The 23,416-nt window shown below is 38.6% G+C and overlaps 1 protein-coding gene and 1 long non-coding RNA gene across 6 annotated transcripts in view; one reads left to right on the top strand and one right to left on the bottom strand.

Moving 5' to 3' along the window:
* Positions 1–23,416, bottom strand: part of NSUN3 (NOP2/Sun RNA methyltransferase 3) — a 126,872-nt gene that overhangs the window by 27,477 nt on the left and 75,979 nt on the right. The gene's annotated exons all lie outside the window — the stretch shown is intronic.
* The window catches only part of LOC129471704 (uncharacterized), a 39,538-nt gene that overhangs the window by 14,242 nt on the left and 1,880 nt on the right, over positions 1–23,416 (top strand). The window contains exons 1-2 of one of the 4 annotated variants that reach the window (XR_010118611.1): positions 1,046–1,161; positions 18,140–18,223. This is a non-coding gene — a long non-coding RNA (uncharacterized lncRNA). Of the gene's footprint in view, positions 1–1,045; positions 1,162–16,655; positions 16,876–18,139; positions 18,224–23,416 lie in introns of those variants that run through there. The other 3 variants (XR_008653688.2, XR_010118612.1, XR_008653689.2) reach the window with 3 other exon arrangements.

Raw genomic sequence — 23,416 nt, 5'->3', positions numbered from 1 at the left:
CCACCTCCTGGGTTCACGCCATTCTCCTGCCTCAGCCTCTGGAGTAGCTGGGACTACAGGCGCTTGCCGGCGCACCACGCCCGGCTAAATTTTGTATTTTCAGTAGAGACGGGGTTTCACCGTGTTAGCCAGGATGGTCTCGATCTCCTGACCTCATGATCCGCCTGCCTCGGCCTCCCAAAGTGCTGGGATTACAGGCTTGAGCCACCGCGCCCGGCCTGTACTATTAAAAATATATGTGATAGTAGTTACAACGTTAAATATATTTATTGTTAAAAATTTGCAAAATGTGGCTGGGCACGGTGGCTCACGCCTGTAATCCCAGCACTTTGGGAGGCTGAAGCGGGTGGATCACTTGAGGTCAGGAGTTCAAGACCAGCCTGGCAAGATGGTGAAACCCCGTCTCTACTAAAAAACATACAAAAATCAGCCAGGCGTGGTGGTGGGCGCCTGTAATCCCAGCTACTCGGGAGGCTGAGGCAGGAGACTCACTTGAACCCAGGAGGCAGAGGTTGCAGTGAGCCGAGATCGGGCCACTGCACTCCAGCCTGGGTGACAGAAGGAGACCCCGTCTCAAAAAAAAAAAAAAATTGCAAAATGCACAAATGTATGCAAAACAGTGAATATTACCTATAATTCATACAAAAAAATCAATATCGATATTTGACAAATCTCTTTTCAGAATTTTTTTTTTTTTTTGAGACAGAGTCTCGCTCTGTCACCAGGCTGGAGTCCAGCAGGGCGATCTCGCTCACTGCAACCTCTGCCTCCCGGGTCCAAGCCATTCTCCTGCCTCAGCCTCCTGAGTAGCTGGGATTACAGGAGTGCACCACCATGCCCAGCTAATTTTTGTATTTTTAGTAGAGACAGGGTTTCACCACGGTGGCCAGGATGGTCTCCATCTCTTGACCTTGTGATCCGCCCACCTCGGCCTCCCAAAATGCTGGGATTACAAGCATAAGCCACCGTTTCTAGGCGTAAATTTGTGTTTTATTCTCTCCCCAGTAGCTTAACATTATTCTTCAAAGAGAAGACAGAATCCAGGGGGATGAAGAACACAGAAGAAAGCCATTCTCTGCTTTTACTAATCATGTGATCTTGGATAATGAATTAACATCTCTTCCACTCATGAGGTCAAAATAGATCCTACTTCTTCTCAAAGTTAGTGAGGATTTAATGACATTAATATTTAGAAATGCTTAGAATAGTACCTGGAATATAAGTGCTGTATAAATGTTTATAAAATAAATAGGTGCTTAATAAATATTTATGTAATAAATGAATATATATGTATGTACATAATTATAAACTATAATAGTGAATATAGACTTTATACACTTCTTGGTTCATTGAGTATTACATTGTTAGCATTTTCCTATGTTAATCAAATAAATCAGGCCAGGCACAGCAGCTCACACCTGTAATCCCAGCAATTTGGGAGGCTGAGGTGGGAGGATTGCTTGAGGCCTAGAGTTTGAGACCAGCCTGGTCAACATAGCAAAACCCTGTCTCTACTAAAAAATTAAAAAAATAGCTGGATATGGTGGTGCATACCTGTAGTCCTAGCTACTCCGAAGGCTGAAGTTGGAGAATCACCTGAGCCCAGGAATTTGAGGCTATCGTGAGCTATGACCATGCTACTGTACTCCAGTCTCAGGGACAGAATGAGATCTTGTCTCAACAAAAAAAAAAAAAAAAAAAAAGGAGAAGAAAAAGAAAAACTCCTATTTCATCAATTGTTCATTTTCTACTGAATCATTCTTATCAATGTCCATACTGCTATTTCCTTCCAGATATCCACATAGCTAATGTCCTCACCAAGTCTTTGATCATGTGACCTCCTCAAAGAGCCCTACCCTGGCCACTCTGCAGCAGACAACCCCAACCCTTATTACTTTGCTCTGCTTTTTTATTTTCCTCCATAGGACTTATCACCTTCTAACATACTGCATTGTATCATTATTTGTGATATTTGTATTTACATTCATCCTTCCTGCTGGACTGTAATCTCTGTAACAGCAAGAAAATTATTTTTTTCTTTGATGTACCCCAACCTCCTAGAAGATTACCTGTTACAGAGTAGATGCTCAGAAAATATTTGCTAAAGGGAAAAGGTTTCCTCCTCTTATTTTTCACTATTATAAATCATTTTGTGATGACTATTTCTTTAAGTAAATTTCTCTTACGACACCTATTTATTTCTTTTATACCTCTTGAAATGAAGTTATTGGGTCAAATGATGTGAACATCTTTAAATTTCCTACTATTTATTGCCAAATAGATTTCCAGTTCTCCCCTATCCAATCCAATTCACAAATTGTGGGGAGGAGAGACAATATAGCAACCAGCCTTCTCTGTGCTTCTGCTGCCCTGGCCGTCATTAAGACAACCCCTTCCCCCAGGAATAAGAACTTGCCAGTTTGATTGACCCAAGTCCTGGACATTGATAGGGCAAAACGTATTAGTGAATGAGGTGAATGTGCATTAAAAGATAATGCATCCGTGTGCATTCCCTCTCAAGTAGTTTTCTGTATTTGAACACCACCCGTAACTGCAAACGCACACCTCTTGAAGCAGCTAATTATCTCCTTATTTTTTCCTTTGATTCAGCCTATTTTTTTTCCTATGCATAGGTTCTAGGTCTATATTCTGAAAATGTAATTAAAAATGTGAACCTGAATGCACAGAGCTCATTAAATATTTGAATATGCTTCTCATGTGACATAGATTTCAAATACTCTGCTATCTTAAATTCTGTTATCTGAACATAGCTTCATTTGTTTCTATTCCTTTAAAATTTTGCTATTTAGAATATAATGCAATATTCTAGCAAATGTCTGAGCAGAGTATGGCTATCACCCTCCTCTAGATAGCATTCTTGTGTTAATGCCCATTAGCTTTATTGGCTGCCACAACACACTGTTGGTGTATTAAATTTCCCGCTGAATACATCTCCCATTTGGCTATTTGCGCTGACACCTAATCTTCGGTTCTCTATACTTGTGTCCTTCTTTTTCGAATTTAGGTTCAAGGTCTTATATAGTGCTAGTGACCACGGAAAAGAGTCTATTATATACCCCATAACAACCATTTGTTCATCTCTAGATAGTTTTCCTACCTCCATTGTAATTTCATGTTTATAAGAAGAATTATTCAGAAAGAAAATGAGATATGGTATATTTTATGTGAGGTACATGCCATACACAATCAGCAAGGGATTTTTCAGCATTTTCTGTAGCAAAATTCTAAGCCAATTTTAAAGGATGCTGACTGTGGAAAACTGACACAGGAAATAAGTCAGCAAAAGAATTTAAAACACAAAGGACAATGGGAGTATTGAGCACAAAAATGGCAAATAAGGTGGCTTATAAATTTGAGGAAATTAAGCTGTCATCTTTAAGCACGCATTGGTTAGATTTTAATTTTGCACCTGTTTTGCAGACAGAAGTTTTGTGTCTAATTCTCCTGTAAACATTTTAAGCAATCAGAATATATAGCTACATTGCTTTCATGGGGTACTGCTGGGAGAATTACTTTAATTACATTTAATCCTATGTAGGACTGATTGAGAGGCATTCTAACACAATAGGACAGTGGAAGTGGATAAAGTTCAGGTCAGGGATTTACCAAGTTTTTATGGATTTCTTATGTTCTGTCCTCCTTTATGGGATATAGCCATTTTGTAGATAAAATACTAAAGTAGCAAACCCAGGAAAATATGGGAAAGACACTATTGGTCACCTACTTTTGAAGAAATATGCCCTCTTTGAAGGCTAGACGTGGTGAAGAATTTGTGAAATGACAAAGATTTTTTTTTAACCTTTTTTTGTTTTTGTTTTTTTTTTTTTTTTTTTTTTAGAGAGAAAGGATCTCTCTCTCTCTCTCTCTCTCTCTCTCTCTCTGTTGCCCAGGCTGGAGTACAGTGGCACTAATATGGCTCACTGCAGTCTTAACCTCTTGGGTTCAAGTGATCCAGGCACACCAGCCTCCCAAGCAGCTGGGACTACAAGTGCATGCCACACACCCAACTAATTTTTTTTATTTTTTTTAGAGATGGGATTTTGCTATGTTGCTTAGGCTGGTCTCAAACTTCTAGGCTCAAGTGATCCTCCCATCTCAGCCTCCCAAAGCCCTGAGATTACAGGTGTGAACCACTGTGCCTAGCAGTCTCTGTCTTTTCTTGCAATGCCATCACATCAGGAACTAGCTACCTTACTAGCTAGTTAATTAAAAACTTAGCATGAGGCATGAATTTTTATTATAGAAAACCTGTGCATTTATCTTATGGGACTTGGAGAAGCTTTTGATAATTCCTGAAACTCAAAGTACCTATGTGCTCACATGTCGTACCTGAAAAGGGACATTATTGAAAGTGATTTGTGGTTGCCAAGTTTCTCAGGTACCATGCTAAGGTTTTGCCAGAAGTAGCCTTATACTCCAAAGATTATACTCTACTCAAAATAGCATAGTCATTAAAAATGAATTCTGTGATCAAATTCTCTCTCTTCCACTCCCTGGAAGTGTAAACTAACACCTTTGACCCTCCACTTTCTCATCTGTATAATGAGGATATAACTACTGCTGTGGTTTGAATGTGCCCCCTAAAGCCATGTGTTCTAACTTAATCCTCAATGCCACAGTATTGAGAAGTGAACTTTTAAGAGGTGATTAGTTCATAAGGGCTCTGCCATAATAAATGGGCTAATGCCATTATAATGGGAGTGGGTTAGTTATCTTGGGAGTGGGCTCATGATAAAAGGATAAGTTTGGCCCCTTTCTTCTCTGTCTTGCATGCTCACTTGCTCTTTCACCTTCTGCTATGGAATGATGCAGCACAAAGACATTTTCCAGATGCCAGCACCATGTTTTTGGACTTCTCAGTCTTCAGAAACATGAGCCAAATGAATTTGTGTTCATTATAAATTAGGAAGTTTCAGTTATTCTATTACGGCAGCACAAAATGGTCTAAGACAATTCAGATGTTTGCTTTAAGAATGAAATCATACACTTGTTTGTACATGAAGGCACTCAAGAAGTGCAGTGATGATTACATTAGTTATCTACTGCTATGTAACAGTTACATCAAAACTTAATAACTTAAAACAACAATAATCTTTTATTAGCTCACAATTCCTGTGTCAGGAGTTTGGGAGAAGCTTAGCTGGATGGTTCTGGCTCAGTTTCTCACAAGACTATAGATAAAATGTTGGCCAGGGTTTCAGTCATCTAAGTCTTGACTGGGGCTAGAAAATCCACTTCCAAAATGGCTCATTCATAGGACCTTTGGCAGAAGGCCTTAGTTCCTTGCTCCTTGGACCTCTACAGAGGACTGTTTTATTGTCCTCATGGCTTGACACCTGGTTTCCCTAAAGGAAATAATCTGAGAGAAAGGCTGAAGCTGTAATACTTTTTATGACCTAGCCTTAGAAATTACACATAATCATCTCTTATTGGTTACACACATCATCCCTATTCAATGTAGGAGAGGACTACACGCTTGTGTAAAGACCACTGGCAAAGACCATTGGAAACCATCTAGCAGACTAGCTAACATGACGATGATAACTGTGATGATAATAATAAGGAGGAGGAGGATGAAGGCACAGACCACAGGAGATCAAGAGCTTACCTGGAGTTCAGAGAAAATATGTGATGTTACCTTTGCTTTAGTGTACAGAAGAAAGAAGCTGGATACTCAATGTGAAACTTTAATAATTCTAAAGAACACCAAGAAAGTTTCTGAATGAACTGTTCTCTGGAAGAGCAATATAACTTACCAGTTCCCATGTTCCTAAAAGATAATATATTCTAAACTCATTCAACAAATATTTGATATGTGCTGTGAATTATTGTATTTGCTCGGGATGCATCAGTGAATAAAACAAAGATCTCTGTCCCAATGGAGCTTGCATTATAGTAGAGCAAGAGGCAATAAAAAAGAATAAGTTGCATGATATGCTAATGATACATTAAAAAAATAGAAGATACACAGTGTAAAGGGGATTTAGAAATGTTGGCGTGGCATATGGGGTTGGTTAAAGGACTAAATATTTGTTGAATGGATGAATGAACAAGACATAGGCCTGCCTCTGGAGTCTCTGGGAAACAGAACTTCAAAAGTTATATGTTCACCAACAAAAAAAAAAAAATAGCTTAAAACATGAATTGAAAGCAGTAGCTTAGAAAACCTAGAACACATTGGCTCTAAGAGGTTCTGGGACTCAGAACACCAGTGAGAGTAGCTGTTAGACTAGACACATTAGGAACCGCACACAAAATCCACAGTACTGGACACTGCATGTAAGTAGTGACTAGGATTATCCAGGACAACAGGTTTACTGTGAATAATGCTCAGCCAAGGGAAAGTGTGGTAGACTCAGATTCAGAAGAGTCTACCTACCTGAACGCCTGTGATTTCTAGACCATGCGGTAACCCTTCATGACAGTATCACCATCTCCACTCTACAAAAGAGTAAACAAGTATTCAGAAGCCAAATGATTTACTAAGCATCTGACTCGTTTCAAAGACATTGTTCTTTCCGTATGGCATATCTCTTCTTCCAAGATCTTCTTGAACATGTGATGGGAGAAAAATAGCATTGGTAAAATATCTAAATGCACAAAAGCATCATTTGTGATTTTCACATGTGGGACTCAAGAAGGGACCACAAACTTAAATTTTGTAAGTATCGTATGGTATGTAGTGTTTGTGCAGATCTCTTCACAACTTGAAACAATATTTCTTATGCTTCACGAGTTACAATGTGAAATATGACTCAGAACCGTTGTTCTCTCCTGAGGGGTCTGTATATATAATGAAAATGACAAGAAGAAACAGAACACAGAGATTACGCTGTAGACATGGAACTTCAATATTTTCCTTCCTGGATTGGTGGGAAGGTGGGAATTATACTCTTCAAGACACCCCGCACTCAACATGGCAGCAGTAGCTACGAATTTGGATCAGATGATTCTCACTTAATCAGCTCTCTTGAGAAGTAAGCAGAATAAAACCTATCCTGAATTCCTTACTGCAAAATTGTATGTGAGATTATACTCATAACTATTATTTAGTAAATGTAGACTAGAAAATGTACCATAATTATTTTTGACACACAGATAGCTTGACTGCTAAAATAACATGCCAGTGAGAAAGAGACAGGGAGAAACCAAATATACATTTCCAAAGAAGGCTAGTGGTAGTTAGATCAATTTTTCTACTTGCAAAAGTTATAGACCTCTCTTTGTAACAATAGAAAAGAGAGAGAAACAGAGAAAACAGCTCAAAATGAATGGCTTAGAATATCTATCACAACACAAAGAGACAGCTCTCATCTCCTAGAATAGTTTGGAGACTTCCTGTGTGGTCCAGTAGAGGAGTGCCTAGCCTAGTTTTGAACATGAACACGTATAGTCCTTGCTACCCAATATTAAGTAAGTGCATATGACATATTAAATGTATGCCAATGGCTTAAAAGTAAAAGAGGCCGCGCGGGGGCTCATGCCTATAATCCCAGCACTTTGGGAGGTCGAGGTGGGCAGATCACAAGATCAGGAGATCAAGACCATCCTGGCTAACAAGGTGAAACCCCATTTCTACTAAACAAAATACAAAAAATTAGCTGGGGGTGGTGGTGGGCGCCTGTAGTCCCAGCTACTCGGGAGGCTGAGGCAGGAGAATGGCATGAACTCGGAGAGCAGAGCTTGCAGTGAGCCGAGGTGGCGCCACTGCACTCCAGCCTGGGTGACAGAGCAAAACTCCATCTCAAAAAAAAAAAAAAAAAGTCAAAGAAGCCAGTTTGGCTTGCCAAATAAATACAATTTCAACCTCATCTTGCTTTTTGTCAAAAAATGATGTATTCCTATACATAAATCATAAGCCCACTAAGCACAGCCTCATAATTTGACACCAATCTTTTCTCTTGAGAGTCATTACTCAGGTTATCATCTTTGAAAGAGAATGGTGACATTTTTGCTTAAAAAAGAACTCATTTTAATTTTAATTTCTACCCACCGTGCATTTTAAATGAGGCAATGCAAGCTGTGGAATGCTTGCATCTGCCCCTATCAAGGCCAGGAAGCCAGTCCAGGGAAAGGAAGGGGGAAAAAGGGAAACACCTGTCAGGCCCTGAGAGCCCAAGGGTGCACAAGGTAGGCAGAGAGGCCTCCGCTGATCAACACTTTTTGACAGATGTCGCATCACTGTTGCCATCTCTCTTTTGCCAATTTGTAGCTCTTATCATATTCAAGAATTTAATTCTCAACTTTGAGAGGAAAAAAAGAACAGAGACAATGTTTATTCCCCGTACTCTTAGCTCTGGTTTGCCAAGCTGATTTCTGAATATGTAAATACTTTTCTCATGGAGACGCAAGAGACCGTCTTCTTGGTCTTGTTAAAGAGAGAAATTAAGCCAGAATGTTCTCAGGGTAGGCTGGCAGGGAAGCCAGGGAGGTATATTTCCACTCATGTTGCTGTTTAAGTTAATTTAGCCAGAAATCCAGAAATACGGCTATACCTAGTTGGCGGAGAGGAGTGAATAAAGGGCTTTAAGGAAAAACTGACTGTTCCACTGTTGACAACACTTTTTTTTTTTTTTTTTTTTTTTGAGACGGAGTCTCGCTCTGTCGCCCAGGCTGGAGTGCAGTGGCGCAGTCTCGGCTCACTGCAAGCTCCGCCTCCCGGGTTCACGCCATTCTCCTGCCTCAGCCTCTCCGAGTAGCTGGGACTACAGGCGCCCGCCACCACGCCCGGCTAATTTTTTGTATTTTTAGTAGAGACGGGGTTTCACCGCGGTCTCGATCTCCTGACCTCGTGATCCGCCCGCCTCGGCCTCCCAAAGTGCTGGGATTACAAGCGTGAGCCACCGCGCCCGGCGACAACACTTTTGTGTCAAGGTAACTCACCAGTGAGGCAGCCTGCCAGCGCAATACATGACTCCTGAGCAGCATGGGAACTGCTTAGCTGCACCGAGCTGACCGCGAGACACTTAGGAGTCATTAGGCCTTGGAGGCATTCTAATCTGGCAGTGCTGGAAATTTGTGACATTAGATGCTAAATAGTTGAGAGCACATCACACTCGGGAAAGAGAAAAATATATTATTATAATACAGGGTGAAATATATGATTACTGCTTTGCAAATTTCCTGAAATAAGGCATACTTGTGTAGTACATGTGGAAAAGTGCCAAGTATTGATAAGCTGCTTTCTACAGAGCCCTTCCAAATAAGGCTGGAATTTCTGGTACATCTTTTTGCCCTCTAGGCTGCATTTCAAACAAAATAAAAAGCCCCAAAAGAAACTGACTGAGCAGCAAAGAAACACATAATCAGAATATTAGAGGGCCAGGGTCAACACATTCCCCTACCACCTCCGTGACCTCGTTTCCAAGTCCCAAGTCTTTAGTAAGGGTCACTGGCACCGATGTAATTAGAACCTGTTAGCAATAATTCTGAGAGATAATCCAAGTGCTTTCCCTTTGATCGAGGGATACTATTGTGACTATTGTGTTTGCAAATATGCTGAGGGCTATTTCTGTTAGAGATGAGTTGGAAAAGCAAGCACAAGCTAACTAGGTCAGCAGATTGAGCCAAATACCTTATCTTCCCTCTGTTTCTCAAGGAGGCTTACTGAACGTTCCACTAATTCATTCATTCATTCACCTATTTGTTCATTCAACAAGCATTTATTGAACTTATACTATGTTGTTGACATCATTTTAGGGTGCCAGACATACAAAGATAAGATAAAATCCCTGCCTCTAAGGAGTTTACTATCCTGTAGAGATCTGCTTGAGCTGTTAAGATTCTGCAAGTTATAAAGATTAAGACTAAGAGAGGCGGAACACGGTGGTTCACGCCTGTAATCCCAGCACTTTGGGAGGCTGAGGCAGGTGGATCACCTGAGGTCTGGAGTTCAAGACCACCCTGACCAACATGGAGAAACCCCGTCTATACTAAAAATACAAAATTAGCCGGGTGTAGAGGCACATGCCTGTAATCCCAGCTACTCAGGAGGCTGAGGCAGGAGAATTGCTTGAACCCGGGAGGCAGAGGTTGTGGTGAGCCGAGATTGTGCCATTGCACTCCAGCCTGGGCAACAAGAGCAAAACTCCATCTAAAAAAAAAAAAAAAAAAAAAGACTAAGAGAAATTAAACTACTGAAAGTTTCTGGACAGAATCATGGACACTGATACAAAGGAATATTTTATTGGGTTCACTGAAATTTATATGGATGTGTGAAGTTTTCAATTCCTCATAAAATCCCAATGGTGTGAGAGGCATACTAGTATAAAGAAACGGCTTTTTAATAAGCCTTTTTATTCTTGAACTGGTGGAGGAGTATTTTGTTTCTGTACTAAGTGGGGGCTGCAGTAATATCTAAAGGTGTCATTCAAATGGAACCCTTAGATGAGTGTACTGCTTTGATGCCTGGTACAGAGAAGAAACAGCACGTAATTGGGAATGTCAGTATTCATGTTCTAGTCTTAATTCTGCCATGAACTCATTATGTGACTGTTACCAGAATCTTAACCACTTTGGAGGCATCAGCCTTCTTAACTACAAACAAGAGAGATAGAATATATGATTAGATTTAGCTATAAGTTTTGTGATTCTTTGACTCTTGTGTTCTTGAATCAACCAGGAATGAGTATACTCAAGAAGTAATGAAATCCAGTTCTGCTGCTATGGTTCCCCGCTTAAGTCCTCTGTTCTTACCTCTCTGATACCATCTCATTACCATTGAGCATCCAAAATTAACAAATCCAATCTGTTTGCTGCTGATTGTTCTCCTTTTCTCTGACCTCTCTGTAGCACTTCATTCTAGTAATCGACTGCTCCTTCTTAAAGTTAGTTCTTTCCCTGGCAAATATGGCACTCTCCTGCTTCTTTTCCATCTCAACCTATTCTTACAGACTCAGCTTCAACCCTACTAAACACCAGCTTTTTGATAGCTTAGCCAGAGCTTTTCGTTACATGTGGTGCATACATACACCTTGTTTCAATAATCCCCTTACAGCTTTCTTCCCATTGCCTTCACATTGCCTTTCTAGGAGATTTCATTCCTACTCAGGACTTGAAATTTTACTTCTATGTGTATCCTGCTTATTTGCTTGAAAATCCAATCAGGTATCGCCAATCGCCTAGAAAATAGTTTCACTTCTGTGCTCTCGTTACCTCAAACTCAACGTATCTCTCATCAACTATTTGTCTCCTCAAAGTAGTTCTATTTTGCTTTTTCAATCAACAGTAATAAGATCCACCACCTTTTATCCAAAACTCTCAAGCTGGATGTAATTTGAAATTAGATGTTTTCAAATATCAGAAGAGTAACATCTTACATATACCATATGTTTTTAAAACTCCCAAGAGAATCTCAGTCAGCATCCAAATTTGTCCCTTTGATTGAGCTACTGTCATACTGACAAATATGCCAAGGAGTTGAGACAGATAAATAGGCAAATGTAGGTCAGGAGGTTAAACCAAATATCTTTTCATAAATATGTTAATATTTGGAGAGCAAAACATATGGTTATTTACACAGTAAATAATGATTCTCAGTCAGTTTGGGTAAGATTTTGCTACCAAAAGACTTCAGGTCAGATCACTACATGTGTTATCAAAAAACAAAACAAAACAAAACAAAAAAACAAAAAAACCCAACCAAAGACTTTCAGAATTGTTTAGATCTAAGGATTGTGAATTAATATTAATGATGAAAATAACAATATTAAAATAATTATTTATTGGAAATTAATCATTCAAGTACCATGTTAGACATTTTATGTACATAACAATAATAATAGAGACATGCTTACTATAAAATGCTCTTATTTTCCTCATTTTGCATATGGGAAAACTGTAAATTGCTACCATCATTTATAAATTATCCAGGCTGGAAATGCAGAGTCATTTTTGGTTCCCCTCTCTTCCTTTCCTCCATATCTAATTAGTCTTCAAATCCTGTTAATTCTTCCTTTCTATCAGTCTCTCCTTTTGGAGTCCTACTGCTGTAATGTGACTTAACTCGGATCCTGTGAACCTCTCTCAGACTCTTAATACTGTACAGCCAAAACCAATAGCCTTCCTCCTCCTATTCAAACTTTCCCAAACTATTAATCTTCTTAAAACAGTACATTCATTATGTATTCATTCAACTTTTCACAAATACTTACTCAGTATCTACTCTATGTGGCATTCCTCATTTGAAAAAGCTTCAATGGGTTATTATTGCCTTTTGGATTAAGCCCACACTCCTTGGATTCATATTTGAGGCTCCAAATAATATCTACACTTTCAATTTTATCTCTTCCTATTCACTTAGTTGAACTCTGGACTCCAGCCACTGCACCATTAATATGTTACATTGTATGTGCTTCCATGTTTCTACTCAAGCCACTCCACCCTCCTATTATATCCTCTTCCTTTCTCTTTATCTGGTGATACCTTGCCCATTTCTGTAGATTTAGCTGTGCTCTCCTACTTCCTTTAGCCATCCTTGATCTCTCCTCTCCGATTTATAATTATGACTCCACCCACTATTCATTTGTCTCATAATTACATACTGCCTTCTAGTGCTATTTAACTTTTCACATTTGTGAAATGTGAAAATATGTCTTACGTTTGCAACCAAATTGAAGATTCATTGAAGACAGAGATAATTTTGTATTTCTCTGTACTCCTCTCATAGTTGAATATAACTCATAAAACTGAAAGTTGTAACATATTTTATGTTTCAACCACTTGTGACAGGACGAATGAAAGAACCAATGTCTTCCTAACTCTATATCTATTCAAACATTTTTCTCTCCTTATCAGTTATCTCAAAGTGTCCTAGATCATGATAATAATAAGAAAAACAATACAGTAGAGTTATCTCTAGAAACAATATAGAGGGCAAATAGTGCATTGATATAGTTTGGATGTTTGTCCCCTCCAAATCTCATGTAGAAATGTGATTGTCAGTGTTGGAGGAGGGACTAGTCGGTGGCATTTCGGTCATGAGAACACATCCCTCATGAATAATTTGGTGCCCTCCCCACAGTAATGGGTAAATTCTTGCTCTATAGCTACAAATCCAATGGTTAAAAAGAGCCCAGCACCTCCTCTCCCTCTTACTTCCTCTCTCACCATGTGATGCCTGGTCCTGTTTGCCTTCCCTCATGACTGAAAGCTTCCTGAGGCCTCACCAGAAGCTGGTGCCATACTTGTTGTACAGCCTGCAGAACCATAAGCCAAATAAACCTCTTTTCTTTGTAAATTATCCAGCCTCAGGTATTCATTTATAGCAACATGAAATAGACTAACACACATATAATCAAAATTGCCTTTGAAAACCTCTTAGGAAAGTGCTATAGTGGAGACCACTGGCTGTCAACAAGTCCAACACAACTAGTTTCTCCTCTAATCTTAGAAAAAAAATGTTTTTCCAACTTAGCACCTGATTATATAGTTAAGAGCTATGCTATATAAATAATATGTGTATGTAAATAATAGAATCATAGAGTGGCAAGATGCTCACAGTAACAAAGACGTACAGTGAGGGAACATCAGCTAAAATTCTCTCATCTGTTATTCAAAGAAAGATTGTTCTTGGCATACCTGATTCAAGTGAGCACTTAAAATGACTGGGGGTTTTTCCTGAAGAAAGAAATTAAGAGATTCCTAGAGTGAGAGGCTTATGCATGAGGCCATGTGACAAGGACTTGTGAGTGGTCTCTAGTTGTCGAGAGTGGTTCCTAGTATGAACGCTGAACCTCAGTCATGTACCTGCAAAGAAATTAATTTTGCCAAAAATTTGAGAGAGCTTGGAAAGAGATCTTTTTCCAGGACCGCTTCTAGATAGGGGCATACCCAATTTACATCTTAATTTTAGCCTTTTGGGATCCTGAACAGAGAACCCAACTAAAATATTCTGAACTGTTGACTCATGGGAACTGTAAGATAATACATTTGTATTCTTTTTAATTGGTAAGTTTTGTAATTTGTGATGCAGCAATAGAAAATCTAATACATCATCCGCTTTCTGTATATCAGGTGCTATACTAAACACTTCACATCTATGATCTTTTTTAAATTTTTTAAATTGACATATAATAATTATATGTAATTATGGGGTACATAGTAATGTTTCAAAGCATACAATGTATAGTGATCAGATCAGAGCGATTAGCATAGCCATCATCTCAAACATTTATCATTTCTTCATTTTGGGAACATTCAATATTCTGTCTTCTAGCTATTTAAAAATATATATTATTGGTATGGTGCTATAAAACACTAGAACTTGGGCCTTCAGGATCTTTTAATTTTCTTTATTGTAGAGCCGAGGGACATGAGCTTTAAAGAGGTTACATGATTTGCCCACGTTTGCATAACTAGGAAGTAACAGAGACAAAAGTGTATACCCAGACTTACTAACAAAGTGCATTTTCTTAACCACCTCTGATGGGGCAGCTGACCATTCTACTCTAGCCTTACTGCCTCAGTTAATGTTCTGAATATCAAACTCTCTCTGTGCTTTCATCAACCTCTGTTTGAATTTTTACTGCTTTCTACTGAGAACTTTCTTGCTTTGTTGATATTCAAAAGAACCTGTTAAATTAATGTATTTCATTAAACATTTATGAAACACGCACTACAGGAAAGCAGGGAATGAAGAGCTAGGGGAACTCAAAGATTCATAAAACATCTCCTGACCCTCAAAGTTCTTACATACTAGTGGGAAGACAAACTCATACACAAATATCACAAATAAGTAAGCCTAGCCTGAAGATTAAAAAAAAAAACACTCTGTGAATTCATCTGACAAAGGGGCTTCTGTAGAGAAGACGCAAAGACAAATTTATGTGACTATTTTCTATGAAAACCATATTAATGGGAGTTTCTGAGTGCCACAAGATTAAAAGCTAATAAAACCCTCAGTAAAAAAATAATAAAAAGAAAAAAAGGGAGAGAAAGAAACCCTCAACTAATTGTAATGTCTACTTCTAAAATTTATGAGAATAGCAATAGCTTTATTTATTGTCTGCTTACTATGGGCTAAGCAATGTGTTAGTACCTAAAGGTATTACCTCATTTAGATCTCACAAAACGACTGTGATATAGGTATTATGATTGTTCTTTTCATTGTTGTTATTCGAATTTTACTGATGGGGAAACTAAGATATAAAGAGGTTAAGTAACTTGCCTAACATCACACAGCTAGAAAGTGGCATAGAACTCAAACTCAGGCAGACTGACTCTGGTACATACACTCTTAGCCAGTATATCTTCTACAACATGATCATTTTATTAAAGAGGGAGGATAATGAGAGAATAAAAGCCATGTGGAGAATGGGGTAGGTGAAGGGAGATAAACAGAGATAACTGCTGTATGTGATCATAGAATTTAGCTGTGTTTCTCAGCACACAAAGCAAAATGGAAAATAATATAGTTAATATAGGCCAAGTAATCTGAAAACATTCACTGAAATCTAAGAGAAATTAATAATTACAGGCCTACACGGGGAGGGTTGGAGGGGAAGGCAGCACGGGGGCTTTGAATGACATGGCATATAACACCTTATATAGGATTTTTTTAATGTGCTAAAGTCAACTCTTACTTAAACCAAGAATAAATTAGTAAAATGAATTTTTGTAAAGACACATGGAAATGAATTGACCTTGTCTATTTATGTACCTTTTTACTTAACTGGATGCAAAAGGGAATGGCTAGTTAGAAGTGGTTTTCAAATTGCAGATTCCAAATCATTAATGGGTCATGAAATCAATTACGTGGGGGTCAAGGTCAGTTAAGTGGGATAGTCTTTTAAAAAATTATACATATATATGTCCATGTATATATGTGTGTGTGTAATACATAACAAGTTTAAGGATAAATACTGTGTAATAAAACTTTCTGTATGTCTATGGGCTTACCTTTGTATGTCATCTTATAAACATTATTCAAATTCCCTAAAAAGTCTGAAAGCCACTGCCTTAGCTTTGACTGTTCATCTTGCCTATCAGTTATCTCAGCTGGGCTCTTGTCAAAAGCTCCATTAAGAATAATATCAGATTGAAGTCATTAGACAGTGCTTGTAATGTATTTTGATTTGTTGATTAAAAGGAGACCTTCATGCTTTAGATTTCAGGCAGAGTAGAAAGGAAGTTGTTTTGTAATTAAGAAGGTTTTTATTTGCACTGAAAGGGGGAGTATCTCCTTTTTGCAGAAGGGAACTGCAAGAAAGTGTGCAGGATGAAAAAAAAGAAAAAAAAAGCATTTCATCTCTCTCTGTCTCTTTTTTTGTCTTCCTTGAGACTGGGTCTCATGCTATGTTGCCTACCAGGCTAGTCTCAAAACTGCTGAGCTCAAGCAACCTGTCTCAATCCAAGTAGCTGGGATTAAAGGTGTGAGCCTCATGCCTGGCTTCAAAAGCATTTATCACGAAGCATGAGATCTATTTGATCTCTTCAAATGCATGAGTGCCTCCCTCACTCTTCTCTTAGGGTGACCATGTGGGCTGGACTGTCCTGGTCACATAGTTGTCCTCGTGTAATTATTAATAGCTTGCTTTTCTACTCTCAAAAATGTCTTAGTTGGATGATAAATTACATGGTCCCCTTTTCATAGCAAGGAACAAATGTCCCTGCCCTGGAAAGAGATATTGGTAGGGAAGGGCTGTACCAAAAATATTCTGTCCTTTTATTTAAATTATGACTTCCCTTTGCTTCTCTTTCTCCTGGCAAATCTTCTAAGATATACTTGTCAGAGGAGATTCCATGTTTTCCAGCTTAGCAGTATCAATAAAGACCGTAGCACCGTTTCTCAAACTGAAGCCCAAGGACTTGGGGATTCTCAGATGACTCTCTGCTAACTGAGCTCCCAGTGAGAACGTGGGTAATTTTATGTTTCATATTGAAGCTATTCTGAATTTTTAAAGATATAATGTAGGTATATTCTGTATCATCTGGATGGGCACTATGAGATTCTAGTGCTTAAGAAGTTGTTTATGGGCCAGGCACGGTGGCTCATGCCTGTAATCCCAGCACTTTGGGAGGCCGAGACGGGAGGATCACAAGGTCAGGAGATCGAGACCATCCTGGTTAACATGGTGAAACCCCGTCTCTACTAAAAATACAAAAAAATTAGCCAGGCTTGGTGGTGGGCACTTGTAGTCCTAGCTACTCGGGAGGCTGAGGCAATAGAATGGCATGAACCCGGGAGGTGGAGCTTGTGGTGAGCTGAGATCTCACCACTGTGCTCCAGCTTGGGGGACAGAGCAAGACTCTGTCTCAAAAAAAAAAAAAAAAAAAAAAAAAAACAGGAGGTATTTATGTTATTATCAAGCTAACCCCAAGCAGTACTATTTTAATATTTGTGAAATAACTTGAAAACACCAAAGCTGTTTTTAATATATAAATTCTGTATTTATGGAAAGTTGGAGAGAAAACAGCATCATAAGATGCTACAAAAAATCAAAGATTTTTGGTAATTCAAACAGAAAATCGGTGGAAGAATCGAAAAATCATGTGATGTACAATAGCTAAGACATACTGAACACTAAAATCCTACACCTTAATGGTATGTATCATGCTTTGATTTCATGAGGCAATATAGTTTTAACAGAACAGCATCATCTGAGGTCTTAAATTAATGCTATTTATTTTATTTTCTAATTGTTAACAATGTTTTAGAGCTTTGTGGATTTTAAAGTTGTATAAAACTATATGTATACAGAATTTTTTACACTGTTAGGTTTGTTCATTTTAAAATAAGTATTTTAATAAAACACTGGGGCCCCAGAGAATGTTTTTGCTCTTTTATTATACATGGTACTTACATTACCAAAGTTTGAGATGCGTAAGAGTGAAAAACATCAAGCTTGGAAACAGACTGGTCTGCTGTGAAAGAGAAACAGAAACAACCGTGATTTCTGGCATGTTGGCTTAATAGAAATGGCAGTTTAGCAAAATGAACATATTGCCAAGAATGTGAACATAGCTGGTTGTACTCTTCAACGAGGCTCTTTCACCTCTTTCTCCTTTGTAATTCCCATCTCCTCCTCATGCTTTATTTACTCCCGTATTTATCACTCCTCTTAGACCTATTTTGGTTCTCCACTATTTTTTTTCTTTCTCCCTTGACTTTTGTGTACAGTATTAATCCTTTGCCTCGGCTGCAGTTATAGGTCAGAAGACTTTTACAAAGAGAAGAGACACGATCAAATAAAACACCAGTCATGTATGTGCCTGGAATATAGTAGTGGCTCAAAGTATATTCACTTTTCTTAGAGATAACCTATTTTTACTTAAAAAATTAGGCAACCAAAGTTTAGAAAGTTTTAGGCCTATTTAATGTCACAAATTCAGTTAAAGGCAGAAGTAGTTCCAGATCACACTAATTTTTCACATTTAAAAAAACACTCTGGGGTAACTGATAAGATTATGAAGATTAGGATTTTTCTATAGTTTTTGTGCTACCTCAATAAGCTATTTTTTGACTGTCCTTGATGTGAAGAACAACTTCTTTTTCTATTTTAAGATATTCTCATTTGCTATTCTGCCCTTGGATATTCCTTGTAGGTTTGAAGCTTCTTCCAGAAGACAATTATGGATTTATCCATTGACATTCCAACCTTATTACTGAGCCTATTTCATTTTGAAATTTTCCTACACTGTATGCATGCTTCAGCATGCCCATAATGTAGTGGATTCTCTATTTAATTTACATCTCTCAGTTCAATGCACAAGGTTTTGAAAGTGGCTTGACTATTTCTTCAATTCACTGTGGAAAAACTAAGTATTGCAGCCTAAAATACAGATATATTGTTACCAGATAGAAGTATGAGAACAAAAAGACTGTATTTTCAAATATCTCATTCACTGCAAAAATATCACCAGGTGCCATAACAGAATTAACAAATTACTTAAAGGGTATCCTAACCAATGAGCTGGGGTTGAGACACTTTAACCATTGTGATAATTAAGTTTCCTCAATAGGATTACTCAAATTTCTATGAAAAAAGTAAAAGAGAATGTAACTTGTGTGTGTGTGAAAGAGAGAGAGAGAGAAAAAAAAAGAGATAGATCCAGCTTTCAAAGCAAGGCGGCTTAGTATATAATATGCAAAGGGCTCAGACTTCATCGTGTAGTTGAGTGAGAGTCACTGACAAATTTTAATCATGATAATGACATGACGGAATTTTGTTGTATGAAGAGCACTTTGGCAGCAATAGAGAGTGTAGATTGTGAGGTATGAGGCAGCAGGTAAGAAGATGAGTTTGGAAGAAAATTCAATAGCTCAGTGATCTTAACTAAGGCAATGTCAATGGTATTAAGAGAAAATAATAAAAAAGACAGGACTTGGTTATTATCTAGAGGTGAGAGTGAGGAAGAGGAAAGAGAAAAATGGAACAATGGAACATTACTCCCAAGTTTCTAACTTAGAAGGCCGGCTGGCTGGTGGTGTTTCTAAATAAACTGAGGAGAAGAGGCGTATGAGTCAAGAAAGTTAGAGTCAAGGACATTCACTCTGATAGCCACAATTTTCTCAAGCAACAAGGAGGCAGTTGCACCATCTAAAGAAAATAGGAGAGGGTTTATGTGGGAGAGACGTAGAGAACAGTCAAGTTTCGAAAAGTCACTAATAAAAACGGGAAAGAAAGCTGACCAAGGAATAGTCAAAGTTTTTGAGCAGTGTAAAAATCTTAGGTGAGGCTAGGCGTGGTGGCTCACACCTGTAATCCCAGCACTTTGGGAGGCCGAGGCAGGCGGATCACGAGGTCAGGAGATTGAGACCATCCTGGCTAACACGGTGAAACCCCGTCTCTACTAAAAATACAAAAAATTATCCAGGCGTGGTGGCAGTCGCCTGTAGTCCGAGCTACTCGGGAGGCTGAGGCAAGAGAATGGCGTGAACCCCGGAGGTGGAGCTTGCAGTGAGCGGAGATCGTGCCACTGCACTCCAGCCTGGGCGAAAGAGGGAGACACCATCTCAAACAAACAAAAACAAACAAAAAAACTTAGGTGAGCATGAATTTGTGGTAAAATAAATCTGCACAGTTGTGTAAATTTGTAGCGACATCAATCTGCACTGTCCACTGTATGATTTTCTTCCTTTTCAAACAATGCTCAGCGATGTAGGATCTATCAGTAGAGGCATGGTCTACGGACTGATACAGAATTGCAAGTTTCAATATCAAGTGCGATGGGAATGTAAGACAATGATGGAGATGAGAGCTCTGTGTTGTAAGTTGTAAGGCATTAACCTTAGGGTCCAGGATGAATAAAGAAAGGAAACCAAAAGGGAAAAGGATAGTCTTTAACAGAATTAAGGTTTAAAAACTACAGGTATCAAGAAAACTGGATTGCTGTTTAATAAAAATGAGAGAATAATAAAGCTGGAAGAACAGGAGGTACTGAGATTAAATATTCTCAGGTGGAGAAATTCTAGATCTGTGTTGTTCAATATGGTAGCCAAGAGCCAAATGTGACTATTTACATTTATGTTAATTAAAATTTAAAAATTCTTCTTCAGGGCTGGGCACTGTGGCTCATGCCTGTAATCCCAGCACTTGGGGAGGCCAAGGTGCATGGATCACTTGAGGTCAGTAGTTCCAGACCAGCCTGGCCAATATGGTGAAACCCAGTCTCTACTAAAAATACAAAAATTAGCCAGGCATGGTGGCAGGCTCCTGTAATCTCAGTTTCTCGGGAGGCTGAGGCAGAACAATCTCTTGAACCTGGGAGGCAGAGGTTGCAGTGAGCTGAGATCTCACCACCGCAGTCCAGACTGGGCAACAGAGCGAGACTCTGTCTCAAAAAAATAAACAAAAAAATTGTTCCTCAGTCACGCTGGATTGCAGTGGCACATTCTTGGCTCACTGCAACCTCCGCCTCCCAGGTTCAGGCAATCCTCCCAGCTCAGCCTCCCAAGTAGCTGGGACTAGAGGCACATGCCACCACTCCTAGCTAATTTTTACTTTATATATATATATATATATACACACACATATATATACACACACACATATATATATATATATATTTTTTTTTTTTTTTTTTTTTGAGAGATGGGGTTTTGCCATGTTGCCCAGGCTGATCCTGTGAACTCCTGGGCTCAAACGATCTGCCCACCTCAGTCTCCCAAAGTGTTGGGATTACAGGTGTGAGCCATTTCACCCAGCCACACTAGCCACATTTTAAGTGATCAGTAGACACATATGGCTGGTACTGTCCATGTCTGGTAGAGCAGATAAAACAAAGCAGAAAGATCCATTGGAAAGTGTGACTCTAGACAATGCCAGGTTCTAGGAAACGCTCACGAGTGTGAGTTACTGAATGAAGAACATGAAGAGGCAATCAAGGAGCCAGGAGGGTAGGATATTGGGTAGATTTTCCACAGACATGATGAATTCAGCCAGGATGGTGGCAAAAGTTCTGATGGGGAAGACATGAACTAGACACTCTAGTCCTCAGTGGATGTATTAATAGAAGGTGTGATCAGATAGGCGAACACCTACACTTTGTTGGGAGTAGTAATGTGCTTCCTGGTGATGCATCCTGAACCTTTCATGCCTTACCAGTGTCCCTTGCTCTTGAAACATGCCTGCGTGACTCAATCTAAGCTCCATCACAGATACCACTTAAACTTCTCCTGGTTCAAAAATCACCTCTTCTAAAATTATATCAAATTGCTTCTGCCAACTCAATACTGTTGGATGGAAGAAGAATCTATTGAATCTATTGAATCTACCAAGTTGACTAGGTAGCTGAAAATAATGCATCAATGGACAGAGGTACAGCTCCATATAGAAGATTTACAGAGATTATCTTTACTATAACAAAGCAGTCTTCTAAGGAAGAAAGAACATAGGTAGTTTGATTTGTGTATGTCTGCTGTGTTTATAAACATTTGTTATAATATAGGACTTACACTGAAATTTTTAGGATCAATTTAAGAGGAATGAATATCACATGAAAATGTGGTATAACTAGTTACGTTGGCTATTAATGGCTAAAAATATCACACAAAACAATTTCCAGTGGCATCAGAGCTAGTTGTCACCTTTATAACCTCCCTTCCTTTAGATAGTTGGCAGCCATAAGCTATAAGCCCACAGTAATCCTTCCCTAGTAACATTAATTCACAAGTCAACAGAAGTTCTCCAGAGTTCTCTACCCCCTGCCCCTCACCCTAGCAATTACTGTTAATACCTTAATGAAGAAAGGTTTACCATTTTGAAAGGTTGTTGACACTTTGTTTGGATAAATATGTGAAGAATCTTTCTCTCTGTAACTTAGTAATTGTAAGCTGACATAAGCTCTGTCCTTCTCCTTTCCTTTCGCCATTGCCAATCTCTCTGAACTTTGTCCATTCATGTTAATATCTGCAATTCTATTTCCACAGGCTTTTAAGAACTAAGAAGGAGCTGGATGCTATGCTTCTGTGTTTTATTTTTCAATGAACTATACATTTTTAGTTCTGCTAGGCTGTATAGTTATTTGTGTGTGATAGGCTATTCCATAGCAATATGCAGTGGAAAATTCCTTTTGACAAGCCATAGCAAGCTTAATTGAGTCATGACGTATACCATTAAATAGCTTCCAGTGGGGCAAACATCCTCTTCCTAAGGTAGCGTATGCTTTCCCTGGGTTTCAACATGACAATATGCCCTCATGCAACTAAGGAAATTACTTTTCTCATTTGTGAAAAGTTTCAGGAAGGTATGGAGTTAATCTTTGAGTTAACAAATTAAATTTTAAAGAGATAAAAGCTCTACCACACTTTCTTCCTCCTTAGATTTAGTATAACCCATTTTTAAAAAAGCTTAGCACTGAATTACAGGTCAATTTTAAAATGTCTTCTTTACTCTATTGTTTAGTCATTCCCTAATGAGAATCCCATATCAATTCTTTTAAAATTTTTATTTTATTTTAAATATACACAATAACATTAATAGAGACTGTTCCGTCAAGATAGTATTTCTGGTTCTCTCCCATTGACTTTGCCTGAAGCCACTCCAAATTATGACATTACTCTTAATGTTTTCAGGACAGATGCCGTTGGAGCGTTCAGCAAAAGTAGTAGATTATCAGCATACATTAGTTAACTTGCGAACCGCCATCTGAATATTCTTCAGATACCCATGGGATCTGTGTGATTTTCTAGCTTCAATGTCAGTCTGAAGAGTAACATCAGAAATGGGCATCATCCTTACTTCTCTCCCTAGTGCAGCAATAAGGCAGGGAAAGGGAGATTGTAAACCATTGATTTAAACCATATAAATGGATTGAAAATAAACTGTGCTATCTGCTTTACTTGTCCCCAAAGCCAAATTTACCTAACACATAATACAAGTAGTCTCATTCAATTGCATCAAAGGACTTTTTGGCATCTAATAAAATTATTGCTATTGGTTTTAATTTTCTCGTT

Source organism: Symphalangus syndactylus, chromosome 21 (genome assembly GCF_028878055.3).
Source record: "Symphalangus syndactylus isolate Jambi chromosome 21, NHGRI_mSymSyn1-v2.1_pri, whole genome shotgun sequence".
Taxonomy (NCBI): Eukaryota; Metazoa; Chordata; class Mammalia; order Primates; family Hylobatidae; genus Symphalangus; species Symphalangus syndactylus.
Note: the sequence above shows the minus strand (reverse complement) of the source record. Positions and strands in the feature narration are given on the sequence as shown.